At 39.2% G+C, this 24,511-nt stretch overlaps 1 protein-coding gene across 5 annotated transcripts in view; it reads right to left on the bottom strand.

Moving 5' to 3' along the window:
* The window catches only part of GLIS3 (GLIS family zinc finger 3), a 425,390-nt gene that overhangs the window by 75,187 nt on the left and 325,692 nt on the right, over nucleotides 1-24,511 (bottom strand). The gene's annotated exons all lie outside the window — the stretch shown is intronic.

The following is a 24,511-nucleotide window of genomic DNA, read 5'->3' as shown; positions in this document are numbered from 1 at the left end:
GTTCCCAGCCCTACAGATTTCTGACTTGCTGACCCCCACCACCATGTAAGCCAATTCCTTTCCTGGAAATCAATTGATTTCTCCCTCTCGCTCTTCCTCCAGTGTCCCTCCCACTGGTTCTGTTTCTCTGGAAAAGCATGACTGATACAGATCTGTGAGAATGCACTTTGAGACCCGCTGCCATAAGAGGAGCATTTCAGGTCCGGAAGGAAAGAGCACGGTGCACGTGAGTTCCCCCAGGAAGGGGCTCAGCAGGCACAGTCACCGTGATACACTTTTAAAGGCGGCACAACAAATACATACGAAATCCCTCTAGTGTGCTCACTACTGTGGGTCTACCAACAACCCTATGAGGCGCACACTGTTGTGATTTCCATTTTAGAGACGAAAAGCAAGAAAGACACAGCTAGTTCGAGTATGTCAGAATCCCAAGTCAGGCTCCTTGAAGTTATATTATACCAGCTCAAGGAATAATCCACCTCAGTATTCTCCTTTCCTCCACCACACCGTACACACTCACACACTTCCCCTTCCTCTGAGGACTTGTTAAAAAATATATTTCAGCCATAAGCCTATCAGTTGATCTTGGTCTAGTGGGGGAAAGAGCAAAGGCTCCTCAGGTTCTCTGAAAAAGGTGCTAGTGTATCTCATTACTATTGTGTAGACTCAATCCCCTTCCTTGAAATCAATTTCTCTGCCTTCTTCCCTTTCTCCTCAACTGGTTCTGTTTCTCTGGAAAAGCCTGACTGATACAGATCCTATTAGAATGCACTGTGATTCCGTGCTACCCTCTTCTCCAGCTCTGGTGTGCCCCTCTCCCAGCTTCTGTGTACTTTACAGCCAACAGCTAGCAGCCCCCTGACCTCAACACCCACCCACCCACACACACACACACACGCACACACACGCACACGCACACACACAAGAGGAGCGAGTGACGAACCAGAGCTTCTTTGCCTTGAAGTGTGACAAACTCTGAGGTTTAACTTAGAGCTCCAGTGCTCCCAGGGGGGTCACTCCTGCCTAGCTTCTTCCCCTTCCCTCATTCCTCTATTGCATTCTCCTGGGAGCACTTCAATAGATCACACACACCTGAATTCTTGCTTCACAGTCTGCTTCCAAGAGTACCAAACTTAGTAAACATCCCCAAATTCCTGATTTGGTTCAGGAATGCAGAGAGCCAATCAGCAGCACTCACAGGATGTCCAAACACACACTGCTCCCTTCTCTTCAGTACCTGAGGGGCCCACGTGCCATGGGGACAGTAACTAGATGCTTAATGAAAGTGGGGTGTTCTGGAATATTATGGATAATGCTGAAAACATAATTGTGGAGGCTAAATTAAACTCAGACCTATATTTTACAAGAATAATAAGCATTCGAAGGGGCCTCAGATATCACTGGGGCCAAACCTCTATCTTATGCACAACTTCCCTAACTGCAACCCCAGTAAGTGGCTCCCAGACTTTGCTTGATTCCCTACAGTAACGGGCAACTTACTTCTTCATCTTGGCAGTCAGCTTCAATTTCAGATAGTTCCAACTGTCAGGAAGTTTTTTCTGCATACTGAGTCCTGATCTAGCTCTCAGCAAGTATTAGGTTGGTGCAAAAGTAACTGCGGTTTTTGCAATTATTTTTAACCTTTTAAACCGCAATTACTTTTGCACCAATCTAATATTAGGATTGCATGCACTCGTCTATCCATAAACCTGCAGTAGGGTTCATGGACATAGTAGGAAGAAATGAGACATCTCTGAGTCTCAGAAACTAATCTGTGCATCTTTGAGTGTTAATGATCCTGATCTTCAATGATCCATTTTAGGGTTTAATTTCTATCCAGGTGCAAGTACACAAATTGGCTCCTTAGCTTCTGTACAATCTCCCATTATGAAATATTTGTTCCAAATGAGTTTTTCAACGTTAATAATGAAATCACCTATCAAGGCTTGACAAGTTTCCTGCATTTGGAAATTTGAGCTGCTTCCGTAACAATGCAGGGATTTTTCTTAATACATAAAAACAAGGCACCATCAATTGTGATTTTTATTTGTTTTTTGTTCAAGACTATTCTGTTAATGTTTATAAGCTCTCGAAACAAGAGACGGAAATTCTACTCCCATCATTTTCTCATTTCAGATATGACTGAATAATCATCCAAGATTAAGTGAGTCAAGTGGAAATAATTAGGAAAGGGAAAAAGGCCCAGATTCTTCCATTTTCAGTTCTATTACATTTTATTCCAAGAGCAAAGGCTTTCTGTTAGTCTGCAATGAGACATACTTCCAAAGAAAAAGAGGCACAATCAAAGGCCTTTTGTTTTCCCTTTCTCCAATGAGCACAGTCTATCTGGCTGTGCATGTTTATGCATCACCTTGTAGGGATTCCTTTGTTCTCTAGAAATCAAATGCCACCATAATATAGTTCTGGAGAAGCTCAGCCACAAGGAAGGACAAGAAGGATTTTTTTCCAGAGGGTTAAGGTTTAGTACCAGAACATTCTTTCTCATCAAGCATTCTCTATGACACTTCAAGCAATGTGGATCTCAGGGAATCAAGTCATTGCCAAAAGGCTTAAAAATAATTACAATGAATTAACCTATTATACTAATTACGATTAATTTCCAGTTGAATCTGAAAATTCTCTCTCTAGGGGGTTCTTTTGCACTGACATTTATGAAGTGGCATTGGCATATCATAAGTAATTAATCTCCAACAATCTGCTATCAAATTAGTTTTCCTTTGGGAATGACCCATTTGCAAAGAGGTACAGAAATGAGAGTGAAGACAGAAAAACAGCACTGCAAGGAACCTCTTTGGGAACATGAGGTACCGTCCAATTGGGCACCCTGACCTGCTATGCCAGGGATACCTATTTGGTCAGCAGTGACTCCAAATAGGTCAAAAATCGTATCCACAGTTGATCAATGAACATACAAAATTAACTGAAATCGGTACATATGCTGGGGTATATCTTAATAAGAGACATGAAAAATCAATGCCAGTGTAGACACTACAAAACTACTGCTAATTCAGTCAGAAATGATTGATGGGAATTGTTCCCAGAAAGACAATTTCAAACTGAAAAGGAGCTAGAGTTCAATAATCTCATGTACCAACTCTACAGAAGTGCTGTCCAACAGAACTTTCTCTGATGATGGAAAAGTTCTGTGCTGTACTAATTGGTAGACAATAGTCACATGTGATTAATGAGCACTTGAAATGTGGGTAATACAACTGAGGAATAAGATTTTATTTTAATTTTACCTCATTTTAATTAATTTAAATGTAAATGCCTGGCACTGAACTGCGCAGTATTACCACGTAACGTGGTGGCAGCTCAGCCTTTGTCTAAATGCCTTTGATGACAGGGAATTCATTTCCTTCCAACTCTGTGCCCTCATCGCTAAATAGGTCTCATCATTAGAAAGTTTTGCTGATGAACTGTAATCTGTACCCACTGGCATTTATTCCTCCCCTCTTCTCCCAGACCACACAGAATAACCGCTCCTAGTATACTTTATAGTCCTTTTAATATTTGAGAAGCCTCAAAATGCTGTAGTAGTGTAGAATTTCAGCCCCAAAAAGGGCTGTGGTTTAGTTTGTCTGCCCTTCATTAGCAGTTGTTGTTCTACAGGTTGTACATCTTTAGTTTTTTATATCAATAAGGGGATACTTAATACCTAGGAGGACCTTGGGCCTTTCAGTTTGACGGACTGTGGTTCAACAACGGGGTGATCCTGGGCAGGTGTATTCACTTGCGTGAGAGTAAGATAAAGGTAATAACCATTGAGTCATCTTCGTCGCTCTGAAAACTGAGATAGGATTCAGAAAGCACTTGACACACAGAAGTCACTGGAGTGTCAGTCCCTTCTCTCCCTTGTACCATATTATTCTATTCACCACTCCAATTACTCTTAACACTGGGTCTCAATGGCTATCGTGCAAATGAAATCTCGATACTAACACGGTGAACCAGCTGTCTGAGCATGGCGGAGTATAACAGAACAAACATATCTTTTGTCCTAGACGTTCTACCTCGATCGATGCAGCCTTAAAGACCCAATAGGTGCTTAAAAATCCATATTCTACTCTTCATTCATTCACTCAGTACATATTTACGGAGCCCTTACCATGCGTTCAAAGCTACGTTAGGCCTCACAGATAAAGGGGTGCACAGATAACTGAATTCCCTGCCCTCACGGGATTGACAGTGTGGCTCAAATAAAACTTGCCATTCAGTAAAAATCCTTTGATCTTTTTTCATAGGTGATGCTCTTTATCGCTGATGGTTCTTTACATTTGGAAGCTAACTTTTTCAAGCTCCGTTGCCATTTAGTGGTGCGGAATCTCTTGGCTGCATCTCATTTGTCTCAGTCACTAAGTTGGCCACCCCATGCCCCACTTGGGTGCCGCCATTTGCAATCTTGATGAGTATATTCTCTGGCACCAAAGATGTTAAATCTTTGCCCCAAAGTGAGCTCTCTCTAAAATTAGCCCATGCCCTGTCGACACTAAGCCATTAACAACCACTTAAATAACAGCTTATCCACAATATGGATCACAAAAGATTAGAGTGTGGGCTCTAGACACAAAATACCTGAATGTGAGCTTTGGTGTCCTTATTTAGGAAACGTGAGACAACCATGAACAAGGTGTTTAAGCATCCCTTTCACTCAGTGTTCTCTGTACAAGGTGGATAATGGCACCTAATGTATAAGGTCATTGTTAAAGGATAACATGAGATAATCAAGTCTGTCACCAATACATAGTATGTTGTCAGCGGTCAACACATGTTAACTACTATTCTACTACTGCCTTTTTCATTAATGTCCACTGTAACACTCTAAAGCATTGGAACACCGTCTAACATATGCTTCTAATTTCTTTTTTTTTTTCCTCCCATCCATTTTTGAGAAATTTTTCTCTTTTAACCGACCGCTTCCTTTTAGATGCCATAATGTAGCAACATGACAAAGGAAAAAGAATAGGGACTTCGGGGACTTTTGATACAAGTTCAATATGAATATGTGGCCTGTGGAATCTCTTTAACCTCAAAAGGCTTCACCACCATCTTCCGTAGAATGGGGATAATAATACCAACTCTAGGTGGTTATCACAGGATTACATGATATAACCTAAAGAAAGTGGCTAGTGTAGTACATAGTTCATTTTTTTTTTCTCTTCTCTAGAGGCAGAAGCTATTGTGATTATTAGGGGTAAAACCTGTTAGAACCCTGGGTTCTTGCTTACCCTCATAAACATAGTCTGGGACCAAACAGTGTCCCAATCATGACTTTAACACCGTTTTGGAAGATAAATATCAGCTTAAAATTATTCTACATCAGAAGAATATAGCGAGCTGTGGACTTTTTGAAAAGTCCAAAATATATTAGAAATCAAAACCAATAATAAAACATTTCAGAACACTTTGGGGATGTTGATACTTCATCTAAATGTCCTACTTACCAAATCTGTACCACCATCTAGCTATCCTGGACAGAACTGGGGAGTTGAGATTCAAAAGGATGTTGAAATGAGACAGGCATTCAGCTTGCATTTTTGTATTGTTAACATTTGTGAAAACATCATTTTCCTCCTGAGTCAGTATTATTCTAAAACTGACACCAAGAATCTTATTCTTTTTTTCTTCTGACTGGAAAATGATACATAAGTGGACATAGTTAAAGGTAGATTCAATCTTTATCTGGAAGACTATCTCAAAAGCAGAACATTAAATTAAAGGGTGAATTGCTTTGGACAAGTAGAGAAGTATTAACATGGAACTTCACGTGGCCATGAGAAATATGCTTCTTCACCCTTTGGGGTCTGGTAAAGGGGTTACTCAAAGCAAGACGAGGGGCGTACGTCTATCGTAACTTCATAAATCCCTCCTGACACCAGTTCATTGCACTAATGTGACCACACACATTCCATCCCATCCAGTCAAGTGCAGCATTTTTCTTTCTATTCAAATATTCTCAAGGTTTAATTAAAGCAGCCAGCTATCTAGTAATTACTTCCCTCCTCCATCTTACCAGCTCCTTATTGTCTGCTTTTGAATTGATTTCTGACTACAGCCCCTGCCTGTGCTATAGTGTAGGAAATGTGGGGAAAGACTAACTGCAGAAGTAATTTTGCCTTCCTTTCATTTAATTAAAATGGATTGTCTAAAAAAGATTTAAGGCTGATTTTTACCGTGCATGAGTGTTTGGACAATTTTTTAAACGCCTACTTCTAAAAGTTGAAGGCTGTCATTTCAATAAAGAGCACTTGCTTTCTGCTCTCCCATCCATCCCATACTCAACAGTCAGTTTAATTTTCCTCAAGTACACTGCTGACAATGTCACTCCCCACTTTTAAAGCCTTTTAGTGACTCTCCTCCAAGCATTACCTACAGCCCAAACTCACGGTTTAACAGGCTGGCTCTCACCTAAGCTGTGTGACTTCATGTCCCATGTTTCTATCTCACACAGAGCCAAGACACTCTCCCCTAGAATCCTTGTTCATTCTCTTCCATGTCTCATGCTGTGCTTTTGGCCACGAGCCCCCTCGTCATCGGGACTCCCCTTTGCTCCAGACCCTGCATGTCTACAACACATACTGCATATTCTCCAGGGTCCAATTCAGTGTCACCTCTTTATTGAAGTTTTCCCAGGTCTTTCCATTCCAAAGTCATTTCTTCCTTTTCAAACATTCCAACAGCAATTTCTCTGTATTACTCTGATGGTACTTGTGGTTTTTCTACATTGAAAGATACTTATTTATAAATTATGTGTGTCTGTATGTGTGTATGTGTCACAAATGACCAAAAAAAAAACCTCCTTGTAAATAGAAACCACATCAGTTTGGTCACGCAAGCTAAAACAGTGCTTCTTTCCCCACTGAAGGTACTCTATAAATGTTTGGGGAAACACGTGAACAAATAAATAAATGAATGAATAACAAATGACTCAATAGTTGTTAAGAATTCATTAATCCATACTTATTCTTTAGGGAAGCCCCTGAATACAGATAAAATCATGTCTTCATGCAATATGAGAGGAAAAAGAGAATGAGGCAGTTTAAGTATGTTGAAATTATCAACTAAGAATAAAACAGGCATTAGCCAACTGAAATCTTCACAGAAGTTAAAAAAAAAGAAAGACATTTGGGGAGTTTATAATATTCAGTCCCTGTTGATGCCAAATTTTACTAGATAATACTATTCGCATTTGTATACTGCCTCTTGGAATGTGCAAATGAGCAATCCTTCCAATAGGAAATGCTAATTTGTTACATTTATACTTCATATCATTCATCTGGAAGGACTGGGAACAAATCCAATTTTCTACCTTCTTTTTAAAGATTCAATGTCTAGCATATATTTGATAAGCAGAACACAGAAATTTCAAGCTGAGTGGGCCCGAAATGATATACTCGCACCCCCTTTGTGATAACCTACACAGCCAAAACAAGAACCTCCATCTTTTGAGTCCTAGTTGAATAAATGACCAGCTGTAGCCCTCCTACCCTTGTCACTGCTCCAAGTACAGCCTTTAAATACTGCTCCAGAGCCTTTCCCCCAGAGGTAATGCCACCAATATAAGTGCTTACTTGTGGGGTTATTTTTGTCAGCGCACGGAAGCATTATATGGAAGGTAATGTCCCGTCTCTCATTCGAGCATGGTATGTCTCAGAGTAATGCATGCATCATATGATCTTTTGATGCGCTGGGGAAACGGAGCTCTTCTCTTTGGTCATTGGAAGGGCAGCCTGGTTCAGAGAAGTTCTTCAGGGTGAAGCCAAAGACTGGAACTGGATTTCTCTAGTCTGTGGACTCCTGTATTCTATGCCGTCTCTGCCAAAGTCAAGTTCTTCTTTACAATCTACTATTTCTTCTTTGAACAGACTTTGTCTTGTCTTCCTTTTTATCATCCACTGCCACTTACTATCACCCCTTCCGCGAACAAAAATCCCATCTCAAAAGAAATAAATAAAGAACCCACCCCAGAAATCTAGACTAGAAAGCCAAAAATCCAAGGGAAGCATGGAAGGATGATGAGGGCTGTCAGTGGTTACTCACGGTGCCCAGATTACATCTCAGTAGCTGTCCTAGACTACACTAGTCTTTCTGGTTCTGACAGAATGAGGAGAAAGGACACCAGGTCAAGATGAGGAAGTAGAAACAGGTGTTGTCAATGTTGCACATTGTACTCTAAGCTGGAGAACATGATGATATTTTTCTTCCCCAGATGTCCTGCCATTGGCAGGTCTTAGCACGTATGCTTTTGTTCTCAAGGTGTGTAAGGAACTCCAAACTCAGTGGTCTGCTGTGTCTAACTCCACTCTCAAATGCTCTGGGCCTCATGTTGCTTGTCTGTCATCATTATTAGCACCACTTTGGAAGATGTTATGATTGGAAATAATTTCACATTCTGACACGACAGGAAACTGGTACAAGTTGTAGCTACTTCAGATCTCTGCAAAGAGACCTGTGTCTTTTAGTCCGCTAGAAATAAATTTATCAGAGAAATATTCGTATATTTATGCTGAGGGAAGGAATAGTGCCAGAAAAAGACCTGTCTCCCTTTCTTCCCCAATAATTCTCCAAAGTAGAGCCAGAGAAAATAGATGTGCTGTAGAGTCAAACAACCAACATTTTAAGCCAGTATTGGGGACATATTTTTGGTATGACTTTAAACAAAGAAAATTAGATATTTTACTTTTAATCAGAAATTAACAAGTCAGCAGTACTCCATGTAAAACAAAATCTTAGAAACAAAAAGTGGTGACCTTAAGAACTCATAATCTATCCTGAGAATTCTGTTTCACTGTCCACAGAAACAAAAGCCCGTGCTTTTTAGCAGAAACCCAAGATATGCTAACAATGGAAAGCACACGTCTTTGTAAAAACTCCCATAGTAATCAAACATCAAGGAAAGGTAGTATAAGAAATACAGGCGACTTAATTTTTCCCTAGTATTTGGAAGATCAAAAGAATATCTCTATTCTACCAATGAGACACCCCCCAGTCTCTCTCCTACCTCCCCACCGGGGAACCAAGCAAATTCCTTGGGTTCTTATGTCATTACCACAGGCTGAAATGATGTAACAATAACAGAAAACAGGGGTGTTCCCCTGCGTCAACTCTCTAATCAGTTTCAAAGTAGGTTTTTTTGGTTCTCATTGACGCCACTCAAAGGAACTGGTCACTAACGGTCTCAAAAGTTTTACAACAAATTGTGTGATTAAATTCCTTAAACACGTCTGTCCATTACTAATCCTCTTTTGCCAACATCCCTTTCAGAGAAAAATTGCAGCACTCCATGGTGCCTGATTTATATTTCATTTTGAGAACAGGAAGTAAAGGGATTAAAGTTAAGGATTAAAACATTTACTCTTTACTGCATTTTTCTCTCCTCCCAAATGGCTTCCTGGTTGCCATGGCTACTGTTCACTGGTCCTTAACCCTGAATGCAAATCTTCTTGCATTAATAAAAAATTTTAAGTGAGACTTCACAGAAAATAATAGGGAAAGTAGCTTTAAGGTCAACAATTGCTCCTGAAAGAAGCTGGAATTTTTTTTTTTTAAATCTTTTTTCTCCACCCTTTTATTGGTGTCCTCAAGGGTAAAACTTAAACTAAAAGACAGTACAGAGACAATCTAAAGATACACAATGCAAAATCAGAATTATGCAGCAAGGGTACAATGAGACAGTGAGTTTGGTCATTAGTTTACAAACCACTGTTTGCAGGAAGATTAAGGGTCCTTGGGAATTTCTCAAATGTTGCAACACCACACAGAACATTTTAAAGGCAAAATGCACGTAAATGCAGTGTTGCAATTCCACATTGCAAATACCAGCCAGGAAATGAAAAACTGAGGCTTTCGCCACCACAAAGTTAACTTGACTATATCAATGTAAATATCACACAGCTTTCTATCCAAATCATTGGTGCTTCGTGATGGCAGCATCTGCACAGGGCTGTGGCAAAAGAGCCAACAGCCATGAACAGCATGTACTGTCAGGGCTCAAGATGTCCGCGTGCAGAGTGACACAGCTGAGGCTGTCCTGGGTGTCAAAAAGAAAGAGTGACATTGACAAGTGAGCAAACACAACTGTGTTTGAGTGGTTCCTTTAAAATCACTCCCCTGACATTCGTTTTAGAATATATCTCCTACATTCCTTTAGAAAGCCAAGAAAAACTAAGGAAATGGAATAGTAAAACTCCATTTTAAGATCTGTTCTTAAAGTCTAATAGCAGGATGGGCTCCAGGATACATTGTGCAGTGACTTCTAAAACACGACCCCATTCATTTTTTCCTTTCCTTTTCTTTTTAATGCTCCCTGATGCTTGGTTTTTTTCTACCTTGTCATCCAGTGGTTTCAAAATATTCCTTTATTTCCCAGAGACACTATTGAAACTACCTTCTACTGGTCCAAGTATACTCATCATTTCTCACTTCTTCCGATCCCATACTCCCATTAAAAGCACCTTCCTTTCATAATATCCACAGAGGACAAGACATAGATGCTCTATTGATAAATTACTGGGTAAGAAGGGGCTGTTGCATTGTCTCTGCCATATAACAAAACAAAATTATATCTTCTGGATCTTCTGGAGACAACCCATAACTGGAGAATGACTGTAATAGCGGTGATTCTAAGCATTGTAACAGGCTAGTGGTACAGATCATTTTAGGTATAGGGGAGCAACTCCCAAATCAACCCATGAGATAACTGGTGCGACCCATGGACAGGACCACAGAATCTGAAACAAACATGGATGGAAATGTTCAGAATTATATACAGACCCACAATGTATAGAATCATGTCTTTCAAACACCTGTGTTCCTTCTTTCCTGGCTTCAGTCATTTCTTTTGGAAACCACTTTTATTTCAGGATGACCGCTTAGGGCCATTCCAGGGCAGGCTGGGGTTATTTGCTGTTTGGCTGTTTTTGTACATTTGCATTCAAGAGGGAGCATCAGGAACCTACTGTTGAGAGGCAGTTCTCCATGGGTCTCAAGTTGCTCCATGTCTTAGGAGCAGCGGAGCTGACTGCCTTGCTGGACTATCTTTTTAAGGATATTTCCATACCAAACAGCTTTTTGAAAATTGACTAGATTGTGTTTTCCTCCTGAGCAAAAGGGAGGTATGCTTACGTCCATTATGAAAGATTCAGGTTCCCAAGGCTCAGAATTTCCATGTTGTAACACAAACTACTGAGTGCGCAAGTGTCATCTTGTAGGAACTGGGACTTAATAAGCAAGCACACGAAAATGATGATACTGTAGCTATGGTTACTGCTGTGAGTAATAAATTCTCCTTCGTCTCCAACCCAGGAAGCTCATGTCTTCTGCCAGTATACAGGAAACGGCGTAAAGCTAACTTATTAGTTTGTACCTAGGGTAAGATCTTAGACTCTTTGGAGTTCCTGCCACATTCAGAACCATCCCTAGGATATGCAGGGCTCCGCTCAAAACAAAAAAATGTTTTCTCAGGGTTCTGTTTATATAATTAATTTGAGTCACTCAAATCAGTCTGTCAGTATCACACCACAAGTCCAATCTCAAGTGATTCAGCTGAAGAAATGCCACACTGGCCAGCAGAAGTGATCTGCTCACCATGCCGCCTTCTAGAAATTAGGGTCTACGTATAGGACCCCAGGATGACTCCATAGGCTTGTCCCAGGGCTTGTTAGGGTACCCAGTTGACCCCACATATGGAGAAGGTGAAAGAATGCCCTGAAGGAGAGAAATGGGGGCTGGCACCCTTGTGTGTACCAGTCTGGGTACATGGATGGTACTGCTGGGCCAGCCACCAAAAGGGTGGGGGGGTTAGACAATTTTGAGGAAGATACTCCAAAGCATGGAAGCCCCTAGGTGCAGAGATCCTCACCAGGGGCCCCACCACCATCTTCTAACACAAGGCCACTATAGAATTTCTGAGAATGATCCTCATGCCAAGAACTTGCTGACAAGTTACAAAATTCCCCATGTTGGAAAATCAGACATCCCATAGTAGGAATGGTAGCATCAAAGGAGGGCTAGATGTCGAGTCAGAAAAAGTCAGTTGGAGTAAAGTTCTACTACTGACTGAGTGTGCTTTGTAACGTCCTTTAGCTTCTCTGAACTTTAGGTCTTTCATCTTTAAAATGGGATTATGATAATAATATAATACTAACCCTACAGAATCGTTGTTAAGATTAAAGAGGTAAATAGGCATGAAAATGGCCAATAAACTGTGCTCAACGCAGGTAGTTAATGTTTATTATTGTTCTTCCCATTTCCTCTGAACTCTTATATCATAAGGGAAGAGAATAAAATGGGTAATTGCACCCATTTTGTTATTACTGGATGTTTTAAATGCCAGTTCACCCCTTCTTACTATCACTGATGGTTGAAGAGATATAGGTGACACTGAGTTTGTGAGTGCTTTGCTGTGTTGAAGTCTCTGATCAATTTCAGTCTTAATATCTGGGGTATAAGGTGAGGTGGCTCATAATTGGGAGAGAGATGGGAGGTGGGGAAAACATTGTAAAGCATCAGGTTCCTCTGCTCCTATATGCCATGATTTAGGGCACCCTCATTTATGACATGAAAATTGGAGAACTTATTCTGGACATATTTTTCCATATCAAGGAATAAGATTATTAAAAACAAACAAACAAAAAACAAACGAGTAGGGGAATGGATCGTCCTTGATTGCAATTTTGAGTACACAGAAATGAAACTGAGTGTGTATTTGCTTATGTACAAATGAGGAAATGTCAAGGATGTCCTTTGCACTGTCATCTCAAAATGCAATTTCTATTCAAAGTCCACGGTGGGTAAACTATCTGAATTCCTATAGCTGGTTCTTGTGCACTTGGCTAGTCCAAAGCACAACTGTGAAACGGCTTCTCGTCTGTTGTGCTCTGCCACATCTTTACTTATGTTTTCCCTTTCGAATCTCTTTTTTCAGAACCCAGTAATGTCCTTGCAAACCCTGTGTAAGGAAAACTCCTCATGGCAGTGATTTTTATTATACACTACAGAGTAGAACGAATCAGAACAAAGAAGCCCCATAATGTGTTTATATATGATAGAAAAAGTATATGGAAAGATAGATACCAGTGTTAAACCATTGTGATCAAGTATATCACAATTCTGTTACTACCTGGCTTCTATATTTCCCACAGGTGACAGTGTCACATGGGAAATGTTAGAAAAATAACTGCTGGAAGTAGGGTGGGAGAGAGGAGGAAAGCCTAACATAGGAGGAAAAATAGCAAGGTTCTAAGGCTACACAAACTCTGCTACCAAAAAACACTCATAAATAGGATCATGAAAGTATGCTTTGAGAAAGTAAGAGATAAGGCTCAGAAACTGAAGAGAAATCCATACTTCAAATTTCAACAAGGCAAAAAGATAAAGCCTAGAAATGCAACTGATAACCATAAGGCTTAAACTCCATGCATGGAAAGATTCTAGAAAGAATCATACGTTGGTGAGTAGTTCAGAATGAAAGGGGACCATAGGAATTAGAAAAGAGTTATTGAGAACAACTAGAGAATCCTCATTACCTTTTTAGCTACTGTTAAGTAAAAGCTGCACATATAATGAACCTAAAACCCATCAAGATATTTAGTAAAGTCTCTCATGATCGCTTTTTGGACAAGACTTGAGAAACCTGAAATTGATGATAGCCCAGCTGGATGTACTCATAATTGGATGAGCAACTTTATCTGAGGATATTGATAAATAGAAATATGCTACCTGATAGTCTTGTCTCCTTTCACCCTAAATCCCTGATTCATCCCCCACGTTACCACTCTAATTATCTTTCTAAATCATAGATCTGACCACCATCTGTGTTTAAACATCTTAACATAGCATGTAAGGCCCTTTAGCATCGGTTCCCTTCTCAACCTTTTCAAACTCAATACTTGCATCAATAGCCAATAAATGACATTGCAGGTCTCATATGACCCTAGTTGAAACTGTATTATATGGCATGAAGGAAATGGAGAGAACAGAAAGGAATGCAAACCATATGCTAAAAAATCTGAAAGCTGGGTACTGGGTAATAAAAAACTGTAGGGAAGTAGGGATATTAATGCAGAATTTGTACATCCATCAACAAGGTCATTAATGGAAAAGAAGAAGCATCCTTGGAAGACAGAACTAGAACCCTGTAAGTGCCTGCATTACAGAAAGGTAGGTTTTTGACCTAATAATATAAAAAATGTTTGCACCTATTAGACTTGCTTAAACAACAAAAACAGAGATTGTCTTAAAAGTGAGAAAGCTTAAGATTTCACAAAGAAGCTTTATGAGTATCTTTTGGACTTTCTAAATGTGATTCCCCATCTTGGTCTGCAGGGAGGATGAGGTTACATTTAAGGACTCTTATAATTCTGATGGACTATAGCTGTGCCCACAGCTGGCCCTCTGTGGTGGCAGTGCAGCAAGCACCCATCCCAAAAAGCCACTGGGGAATAACCTCTTCTTATTCCAGTTAAAAAAAAAACAGCCCTACTGAGGCAGCAAATCTCTGCAGGCATTTAACAGTTCACTCAAGAGTTAGCCCATACTCAACAAATAGTGGCAACAGTGAGCATTTCTGATGTCACATGACACTTTGCTATAGTTTATAAAGAGGGCTCTGGATAGTTGAGTGGGAGAATAATCTTTTGCCAAAATGTTCTGTGGAATGCCAAGATTGCAAACAGTATGTCAAGACTTAACGGACGGCTGGCTATGCATTAGGTGGTATTAACTAATTATGGCAAATGTTCTGTTAGGTCTTTTGGCTTGTAGGAAAACAGCCTCTTACCTTTTGGCATCATACGTGGCTCCCTTTCCATTTCTGAACTTTCTCATTCCTCAGAAACAAACTAAAGAGAGTAGAAGTAGTAATAAAAAAATTCATCCTGACTTTACCAGCCAAAAGAATAAAAACAAAATAATGTATACAAAATGGCTCTGAAATGTTAAAAAGCATTAAATGTAGATAAAATAAGACCTTTTCTTTATCACTATTACCACGATCACTATTAAAACATCTGAATCACAGAGATTTGGTTCCACTTGATAACTCCAGTGGAGGCTTGCAAAAGCTCAAAGATCTATTTGTCAAATCCCCCTAACTTCTCAAGCAAGAACCCAACTAAACCAGTTGGTGCAGGAAAAATCTCTCTCCCCCTTAGAAAATGCGTGCTATTATTTAACTTTCACCTTTTTAAACCAGTTTCCTCAGCAGAAATGGAAGACAGCAAGCCATTTTCCTCTTTATTGTAACATCTTCTAATAACCCCCACTCCTAGCCCATAGATACCTCCTCTCCAGGACTGAGCTCCATTTATCTACTGCAGGACTATAATAAGCTCTGCGCAAGCGTTTTCTCACTAAGAGCTACAATACGCCTATTGGATTGCTGTTACTATCTAGATTTCCCAAATGACAGCCTGAAGTTCCGAGATGGTAAGTAACTTATCCAAGTCTGGATCATTAAAACTGGTGATGTAGGAATTTGAATCCAGGCCCAAGACTCAGAAGTCCATATGCAGAAGAAATGAGCATATAACTCACAAAAGATGAAATAAAATAGCAAATAAGTATAATAAGGAAATAATGAGAGGTCTTCCATCAATTTAGAAAAGGCAAAATCAGGAAACAACCAAGGTCTAACATGAGCATAAAAGTAAAACTCTTTACCATGAAATACCCACCCATCTCCCATTCACAAAACTATCAACAGGGAAACTGACAAATGGCAGGGATCACCAATCCAAAGACATGGATTCGCTAGATAAGAATAGCCATTAAGACAATCAGTTTTTCTGGTGGAAATTTTAAAACACATAAACATGACTACAAAATGTGCCTCTTGTATGAAAAAAAAACAAAGTGGCTATATAAACAATTCATAATTATGCCATGATTTCAGTTTTCATTAATTGATTTTAAACAGCTAAAATATTTTTGAGATTAAAATAAATTAATGGAGGAATCTGGAGCAGAGAAAACCAACTTACTAAAATTTCAAAAACCACTTGTCTTCTTTCTTAGAAACACTTCATAGACAACGTGATATAATTCTAGTAATAATAGCTAAACTTTATGGGGCATGTATAATGGGTTATGCGTCATGTTAAGTATTTTACTGTCATTATTTCATTTAATATGACATAAACACTGTATTAACAAATATCATGATATAAACTTATGACAAAATGATTGATTTAAAAGTTAACATGATGAACTTGTACGATTCTGTAAATTCTCTGATATATAATGCAAAATATGTTAAAAAATGTATCCACTTATTTGCTTAAAGTATAAACTTCTGTTACTCTCTTAGCACACTGTCTAAATTACTTGGCATGAACAAATTTGCTTTGAATTGTCTGTCAATGGTATAATGAAAGGGAGTGGGACCAGGTATATCCAATAATTAATTTCCTTCTGTTTCCTACTGAATAATCAATTTGCACTAACATAAATTTTACTTTGAGGTTCACCATGCCCCATTGTCATTTGGCTAGTGTCACCTTCAAATAAAGTAACTTCAGTTAAAGTTTAACAGAATGGATTTTAGTTTATGGGTGTGATGGTCAGTTTTGTGTGTCCACCTGGCTAGCTTCTAGTCCCCAGTTACGCAATACAACACTCATCTAGATATTGCTGTGAAGGTACTTTTTTTAGATGTGATTTACATCTACAACCAATTGATTTTTAATCCAATCAGTTCAATCAGTTGAAAGACCTTAAGGGCAGACTTGAGGTTTCCCTGAGGAAGAAGCAATTCCACCTGTGGACTGCTCCCCTGATCCTGGAAGCTAAGCATGAACTCTAGCGCCATCTTGAATCTTCCCCTTCCCCTCACCCCTGACAGTCATCACCACTCCTCCCCTCATATTCGTCCCAACTGCCACTAACCTTGTTCAGACCTCTACTAAATCTTATAAAAGCGTACACTGTCCTTACTGGTGCAATTGCTTCTGTTCTATCTCCACTCCACACTTCAATTGACCATCTATACAATCACTCCACCCCTTGTCAAAATGCAGCTTTAACACCTCTGATTGCCTCAAGGAAAAAGAGTATATCTTACCATTTTGGTACACCCAAGGGCTTAGTAAAATACCAGACTCAGAGTAAATGTGCGGTAAGTAGGAGTACATTCTCCAGGGCACGAGAAGCATAGATTCTTCTCAGTTGGGCAAAGTCTTTCGGCATATTATCACTAAGGTGAAACAGTCACTAGAAGTCCTACATTGCTTTTGGCTCAATGGTCTTTATGTTTGTTTTTAAACAGTTTTATTGAGGTATAATTCACACACACACACACACACACACACACACACAAAACAAAACAAAACAAAAAAACCCTCCATATATTTAGTGTGTACAATTTGATGAGCTTGGACATATGCAAACACCCATGATACCATCACCACAATCAAGGTAACAGACATATTCACTACGTCCAGAGTTTCCATGTGTCCCTTTGTGGGGCTTTTGGGGTTTGTTGTTATTGTTGTTGCCAAAGTGTCTGAATTTTAGAGAGTCAGTGAAATCTGTGGAGCCTATCCCTAGAAAAACAATTTTGCCTATAATTTCTGGGATTTCATGAGCTTCCTAAAATCCATCCATCCAGGGAACCCCTCCCCCCTTATGGTCCACGGACCCCAAGTAAATGATCCCTGAATAGAACCAAATATCACTGGTCCAAGTTTGAGTTGAATTGCCTCTGGTTTGGGTCTCAGCTTCCTTTCCCTTCTTCGTTTGTTTGGGGTTTTTTTTTTTTGTACTACCCTCCAGCATCCATATGACTCAGAAAGACTGGATATAGTAATAACTGAAAGATTCCTCCACCTACAAGAATATTCAGTTTTAAGGAAGGAAAATATTTCCAAGGACATTGTTGTTCTGTTGTCAGTCACACTACATTGCCTTGGATCGCAGGTATGTGATATAACAATGCTTTCTACTGAAATAGCTACCCTTTTACCTCTGAGGCCCTGTGTTTGCCTTTCAAGCTAGCTGTGAAGATGGGGAAATGGAAAAACCAGGGAAATGTAACTTAAGCTAAGTCACGAAGCAATCCATGGCACTACTTAAAAGAAGCCCATGCCTCCAGACGTCCAAGTCAAACACCACTCTAAGGCATAGCCACCTGCCCAGTATCCACCGTGAAAAGTTTTTACATTAGGCTTATCCAAGCCCATGTGTGAAGTCACCCTGAAAATAAATCTTCACAGCTCAGAGAGCCAAGACACAAACAAATGGGAAAATATTGCCCATGGATAGCAAAGATAAAACTCAACTGAAGCTGAAAGGAAAGACAAGAGAACTAGCAGAGACAGCAGTAACTGAACAAGGGAAACGGCACTGGAGAAGCACAGATGAAGAGCGAAAGCCTGAGAAGGGCAATGCTGAGCTGTGTCATGATATTTTAGGACGTTATATTTAGGCAGCAGAGAATCTGAGCTAAATGCTTTTATTCCCAAATCATTTTCATCAAGAATCCACAAAATCTAATAAGAGAAAGGGAATGAGAAGCTTAGAAGGCTTCTGTCTGTCAGTCAATCAATCATACAATGCAATTACCTAGGAAGTTCCGGGAGGCGGCTGTGTTCGGCTCTGTACAGCCGGAATTGCTCATGAAAGCACGTGTCAGAGGGTCCTCATTCCTTACAGAGTTGGTGAGAGCTGTGCCAAACACAACTATTTTTTTGGTCCCGATTAAGAATTTTCCGGGGGAATAAAAATAAAACTGTTTTGCCATGTAAGACCAAGTATTATAATGCAATCAAGAACAATATAAATACCCATCGATCCCCCTCTTGCTTTCAAACAATGGAACCTAAGACTTTACTCCTAAAGAATTTCTGTCACTCCCAGAGAAACTCCCAGATACCATGTTCCAGAAGCATTCTCTGCATATTTATCACCATAGTTCTCCTACTATACTGAAAGCAAGTGTTTCCATGAATCTCTTGTTGGATTGAAATCTCCAGGAGGGCAAGTTCAGGTCTTGTTTTTAAGTCCTCAGAGCTGGTGCAGGGCCTCACCTGTGAACCATAAATGCTGACCAGCTGAGTGGTTTTCTTAGGTGCAAGATGTAAGTTACGCATTTCACTGTCTAGCATCCATTCCCTCTAATGCCACCATGATGAAGGACTGCAGAAAAGTGCGATTAGAACAACCTAAGATGATCCTGACATCTATTGCTGTGCTCTTAGTAGTACTGGGTTCTTTTAAATGAAGCTCAAAAAGGAAGGTACAGTATTTTGACTTAAGCAGTGCTTTTAAAAGTTTTGCAGCTAATACATTTTTCTCGTTTCTAAAGTGGCCATTTGCATGTGTGTTCCTGACCGTCTCACCTCAATAGGTCCCCCTCTGGAAGTCCGTATCAACTCCCTCACCGTTTCCTTGCTTGCATTTAGGTGACTTATTTTCTGTTTATCTTTTCTTTGCTTTTGGACTTCACCAAGACAATGAGGCTCTATGAGGACAGCGAATATGTCTGTCTTACACGCACTTGCACGGATGAGTCTAATCCAGTGCCTGACACATAAAAGGGGCTTAACATATATTTGGTGAATGAAAGAAATGAAATTACTTGAGATTGTATTTCTCAAATAATTTACTGGCAGAGCAGTTTGATGAAACGCTCTAGAGGAAAAATAAGATTCTTTTGTTGGCCAAGTAATTTTGAGCAATGCTTAATGTTATCTTCCTTCTGGAATCCTGGTGTATTCAACGCTCTGGGAATGCTTGAAGGAGGAAACCATTGAATATTTTTTAATTCAGCATTTCCCAAATTTATGAGAAAAAAAATTTTTTAAAGTAAAATCTAATGACATCCTGTGGAATGAGTTCCAAAGAACACAGTTTTGGAAACACTGCTTTAAGAGCTAAAAAATACACTGGGGTACTAGGCCCAGAGATACTACCAGTTATTTTTCTGTATTTACAAAGCTAAAGACAACTTCTCTGATCTCTCCAGAAAGGAACAGAAGTCTTTTCTCACTAGCTGCTTTCTCTCACAGATAACTGTCCCTGCCCCTCCACTTTCCCACCTCCACTGTGAGTTCTCGATTCCTTCTTAATAACTCCAATCACCACATAGCATCAAAATGCTCTCAAAAGCATAGCTGGTTTTACATGGGACCTGCTTACAATAGAATCCCCCAAAACAACTGGATTCAACTCCAAATCAGTACTATAGACCTAGGGTTCGCTTGACTTATTTTTTTCACTAGTTATTACTAGTTACCATACTATTTTGAACTGAAAATATTTGTTTTACAAAAGCATATCCAGAGCCTCTCTTGAAATCAGTTCCTGTTAACTGAGGAATCAGGATATTCAGGCACAGATGTCTCACCATTGTTTTGGGGTGCGATTTAAATCATTTACCAATTGTTAACAAGTACAGAACTTAGTAAGTGACTCACTTAACAAAAAACAAACGTATTAATGCTGTTTTAATGTTTTTCCTGTAATAGCATCACTGTTACTTGAATTCCAGTATGATTTCTTAAATGGGAGAGAAAGGGAGGGGAGCTAGCTCATGCTGAAATGATATGTCCAAGGTATGTGCCTATTACTGACATTCCATTAAGAGGTGAAATGATTTTTTAGTTTATTCCTGAGCAGGGAAAGAAGGAAGGAAAGAGGGAAGGAGGGAGGGGAAAAGGGAAGGAGGGAGGGAGGGAGGGAGGGAGGGAGGGAGGGAAGGAAGGAAGGAAGGAAGGAAGGAAGGAAGGAAGGAAGGAAGGAAGGAAGGAAAAGGAAAGGAGGGAGGGAGGAAACTGTCAAAATCTGGGAAAGCCTCTGATTATGTACCCCACTTGTGCGTGCCATATAGATGATAACAGAAAACAAGTGAAAAAGTGAGCCTCACTAGCTCTTCTAATATATGCTTCCATTTAGGGGAATATATATATATATATATATATATATATATATATTTGCACATTAATTTTTAAGATTCCAACAACTTCAAGCAAGGTAAACCTATGTGGTACTTAATGAAATTGTTTCTAGTTTTGAGTATATATGGCTCTGAATAGATTCCAAAGAATTTCCAGTTCTACATGAAAAAGAGTTGCATTAAATAGGCTGCTCTATTTTTGCCAGAAAGCTACACAGAGTTGTTCTCTAAGTAGGAAATATTAATACATGTTGCATTCACACACTTTCAAAAGCTGTGCTTGGTTTATAACAGCTTTTGTTGAGGTCACAAAAGTGAAGGTCATCAACTACGGTGGGTCAAAGGTGAATGTTTAGCAAACATTGAAGGAATCACACCCAAAGTTTGGAATCTTTGAGGAAGTGTGAAATGGACAAAAGATTCATGTCATCTCTAACTTTTGGCCCAGCATTCTTTGCATTCAATTTTAAAAAGTCCATTTCGATAACAGGCCAGAGTTGAAGGAAACCTCCCTGCTTATGGCACTTGCAAGGTGAAAATAAAACATTCTGATAAAGCTCACAGCCTTGAGGAAAATTTCAAGTGGCTTACTGCCTTAATTTTCTCTTATTTCGCCACTCATTATCAGACAGAACTGAAGGACAGATTCTGCCTTTTGCTCTGCAGGCTAGATTCTATGCTCACTGGAGACTAGCTTGTGACTTGAGTATTTCACTACTCATTTATCTGTGTAGCCCTCTATTTAATGGACTCGAGATCTGCAAAGTGCATTCGATGGAAGAAGTCTGTACATCAGCGGATGGGGTGTGTGGGTGTACACGCATTAGACAAAGAGAAAAGTTACTCTGTGCATGCGATGAGCCAAATTATCCCAATTCCTTTGTAGAAGTTTTTTTTTTTTCCCTCCTCCTCCTTCTTCTTTCTTTATATAGCTTAAATAATATTTATCTGAGATTTCAGGTTCTTGGTTTTCAGTAGGAGACAACAGGTGTGGGGAAGGGCTACCTGCCCTCAGCCAGGGCCTGGCTTATGGACCTGTCTCTCCTAATAAACATTTGTCTTACGACTGAAGGGGCCTTGTCACTGGCCCTCATTTCATAGTAGGGGCTCAGAAAGCCAGCAACATTAAGACCAAAATAATGTCATTTAGTGTCTGTGGGACAGCGGATTTTATAAAAGGATTAAAGGGAGGGTATATTAAATGAGTCCATGACTAACAGGGTGTGACAGAAAAGGGTTTTATTCTTTTCAACAAAACAATTCCCTAGGGGTGGGACCATTACTCCACTGTGCCTTTATCACCTTGGAATTTTTATGGTTATTTTTGATGAATTCACATTTTTGTAAAGGCTTTTTTGAAATGATGCCAGGTTTCCATTTTTAATTAAAGTCGTAAATAATCTTAATTCTGCCTTAAAAGGTTTATTGTTTCTTTCTTTTTTTTTTTTTTTATTGCTGCCAGGAAATATTTCAAATACCAAGCCCTGATGTGAGTTAGCAATTAGAATCTCTCCAAGGTCTAGTAACAACATTGTACCATGTAAATATTACACACTGGCAGACCAGCACAAGGTTTGAAAATGTGGACTGACTGATCTCAGGTTTATTAGCACTGCTACTCCTGGGAGTGACATTTCCTCTTTTTACTGGGTGGAGCAACTTTCATCATTTTAATTTCCAAAAATTAATCCATCACAGATCCATAAAGGATTTTTAAAATATTCAGGTTGACAACACAGGTTAAAATTCAGAAAGTAAACACAGTAGATTTGTGACTAACGACTGGGCAATGAAAGTCAGCCAAATCCAATTCAACGATTTGCAGAAAACAGAGTAAGCATCAAAAGCTAATCATTGGAGAGACTGTACCTCATTTTACATATGATAAAATTACGAATATAGAGTAATATTGACATTAGATTATAATACTGCTCCTTGAATGTGTATCCTCGTTATCTAGATTGTCTATTGAATGTTGTCTACAAATTGTCTATAAATTTATATATTGTAGTCTCAAAGCCTGATTTTCTTCTTAAATGAATGCTTTCAGAATCTTTCCAAAGATTTAATTAATTACTTTTAAAAAAGAATCTTTCACATAATCAAACTACAGTTCCTGTATATGGAGGTTGAAGTGGACCATGTTTGAACAATAGAAACCACTAACATTTCTGAAAATATACATTATGTTTCCATACCTACTTTCAATGTCATATTGTTGCTTATATTTGTCTAGACATGGGACCTATATGCTGTCATGTCCATGACAGCTGTTACTATCTATGAAGGCGCTCTCCAATCTTATGATAGGTTTGCCACTGTCGTAAAACCTCACACCTTTGGGAATGTTGGAGGTGGAAAATAGTTATAGTTAGGGGGAAAACACTCTCGGGAAGAGGGTTTTTTGTTTGTTTGTTTTGTTTTTAACAGACACAGCCTATCACTTCAAGTTTAGAAGACATACACAGATAATGACAAAAACCATTAGGCAATGGGCCTGCTGAACACAGTTAACAGTATGCCACAGAATATCAAGCATCTCCTTACAACTTTATTTGTATTATTAATTCACGTAGGAGTTCCTTTGCTCTTTTAAAATACAAGAACATATCCAATCCATGTCAAACAATCATCTCTTGTTAATACTATTATCTGTTGGTAATGATCATCTATTATCAGTTTACTGGGATTCTAATTAAAGAGACTTGACTCTATAAAATAAATGATTTTACCAACTGACTTACAAGAGTGGGTGTGTATACAATTATGAATATCTATCGTATCTTTCTAATTGAACATTTTCCTAACTCACAAGGAAGAGATCAAATTTTTCCATCTATGAGCCCTCAACTGGCATTGTGCTAACATCACTCAAGGAAGAAAAAGCTCAAGTAACAAAAAGACTGCAGAGCATTTCCCAACATAAAAAGGCTAAATCCCTACAAGCCATGAAAGAAGGCAAGATTCTAGTTAGCTAGAAGTCATGGTGACCTGAAAACGATGGCCAGGGTTTCAATCGTTTGAAAGAAGTTGAGTCTTAAACTTCCCTTAAATTTGTTATGATGGGCCCTTAAATGAATCTGGTACCAATCTAAACCCAAATGAAACACTCAAAAAGCCAAGATCATGTCTACATATTTTCTGCCATCATCAGAAGAAACATGTTGGTCCCAAAATGTACAAACTCAATTATTAGGAAATGACTTAAAAGGTATTAAGCTCCTCATCTCTTAAAATGTTGAAGCACAGTGTGGCCAACCATTTGCTGGAGATCTTATGACTTCGGAAGAACAAGACGAGTGGGTTGACTGGTTGATCTTTAACATTTACTCCAAATCTGAGATACTATGATTTCTATGAACTTTGAAAGATGCATTAATCCCTCATTGATGTCCAAGTAATTTTAGGTTCAATTCCTTTCTCAGATTTTCAAACACAGTACCTATTAAGAAACATGGTTTTTCCTAAGTTTAATGTTCAGAATGCTTCTATATGCGTACCTACTCCTGCTGGAGATTCACTTACCTTCTTCACCAGAGCTAAAATGATTTCAGCCAATTAATATTTTATGAAAAAGCATGTATCTCCAAAAAGGATTTC

This window comes from Rhinolophus ferrumequinum, chromosome 12 (genome assembly GCF_004115265.2).
Source record: "Rhinolophus ferrumequinum isolate MPI-CBG mRhiFer1 chromosome 12, mRhiFer1_v1.p, whole genome shotgun sequence".
Taxonomy (NCBI): domain Eukaryota; kingdom Metazoa; phylum Chordata; class Mammalia; order Chiroptera; family Rhinolophidae; genus Rhinolophus; species Rhinolophus ferrumequinum.
The sequence above is the reverse complement of the archived record's forward strand: the minus strand, read 5'-3'. Positions and strand labels throughout refer to the sequence as shown.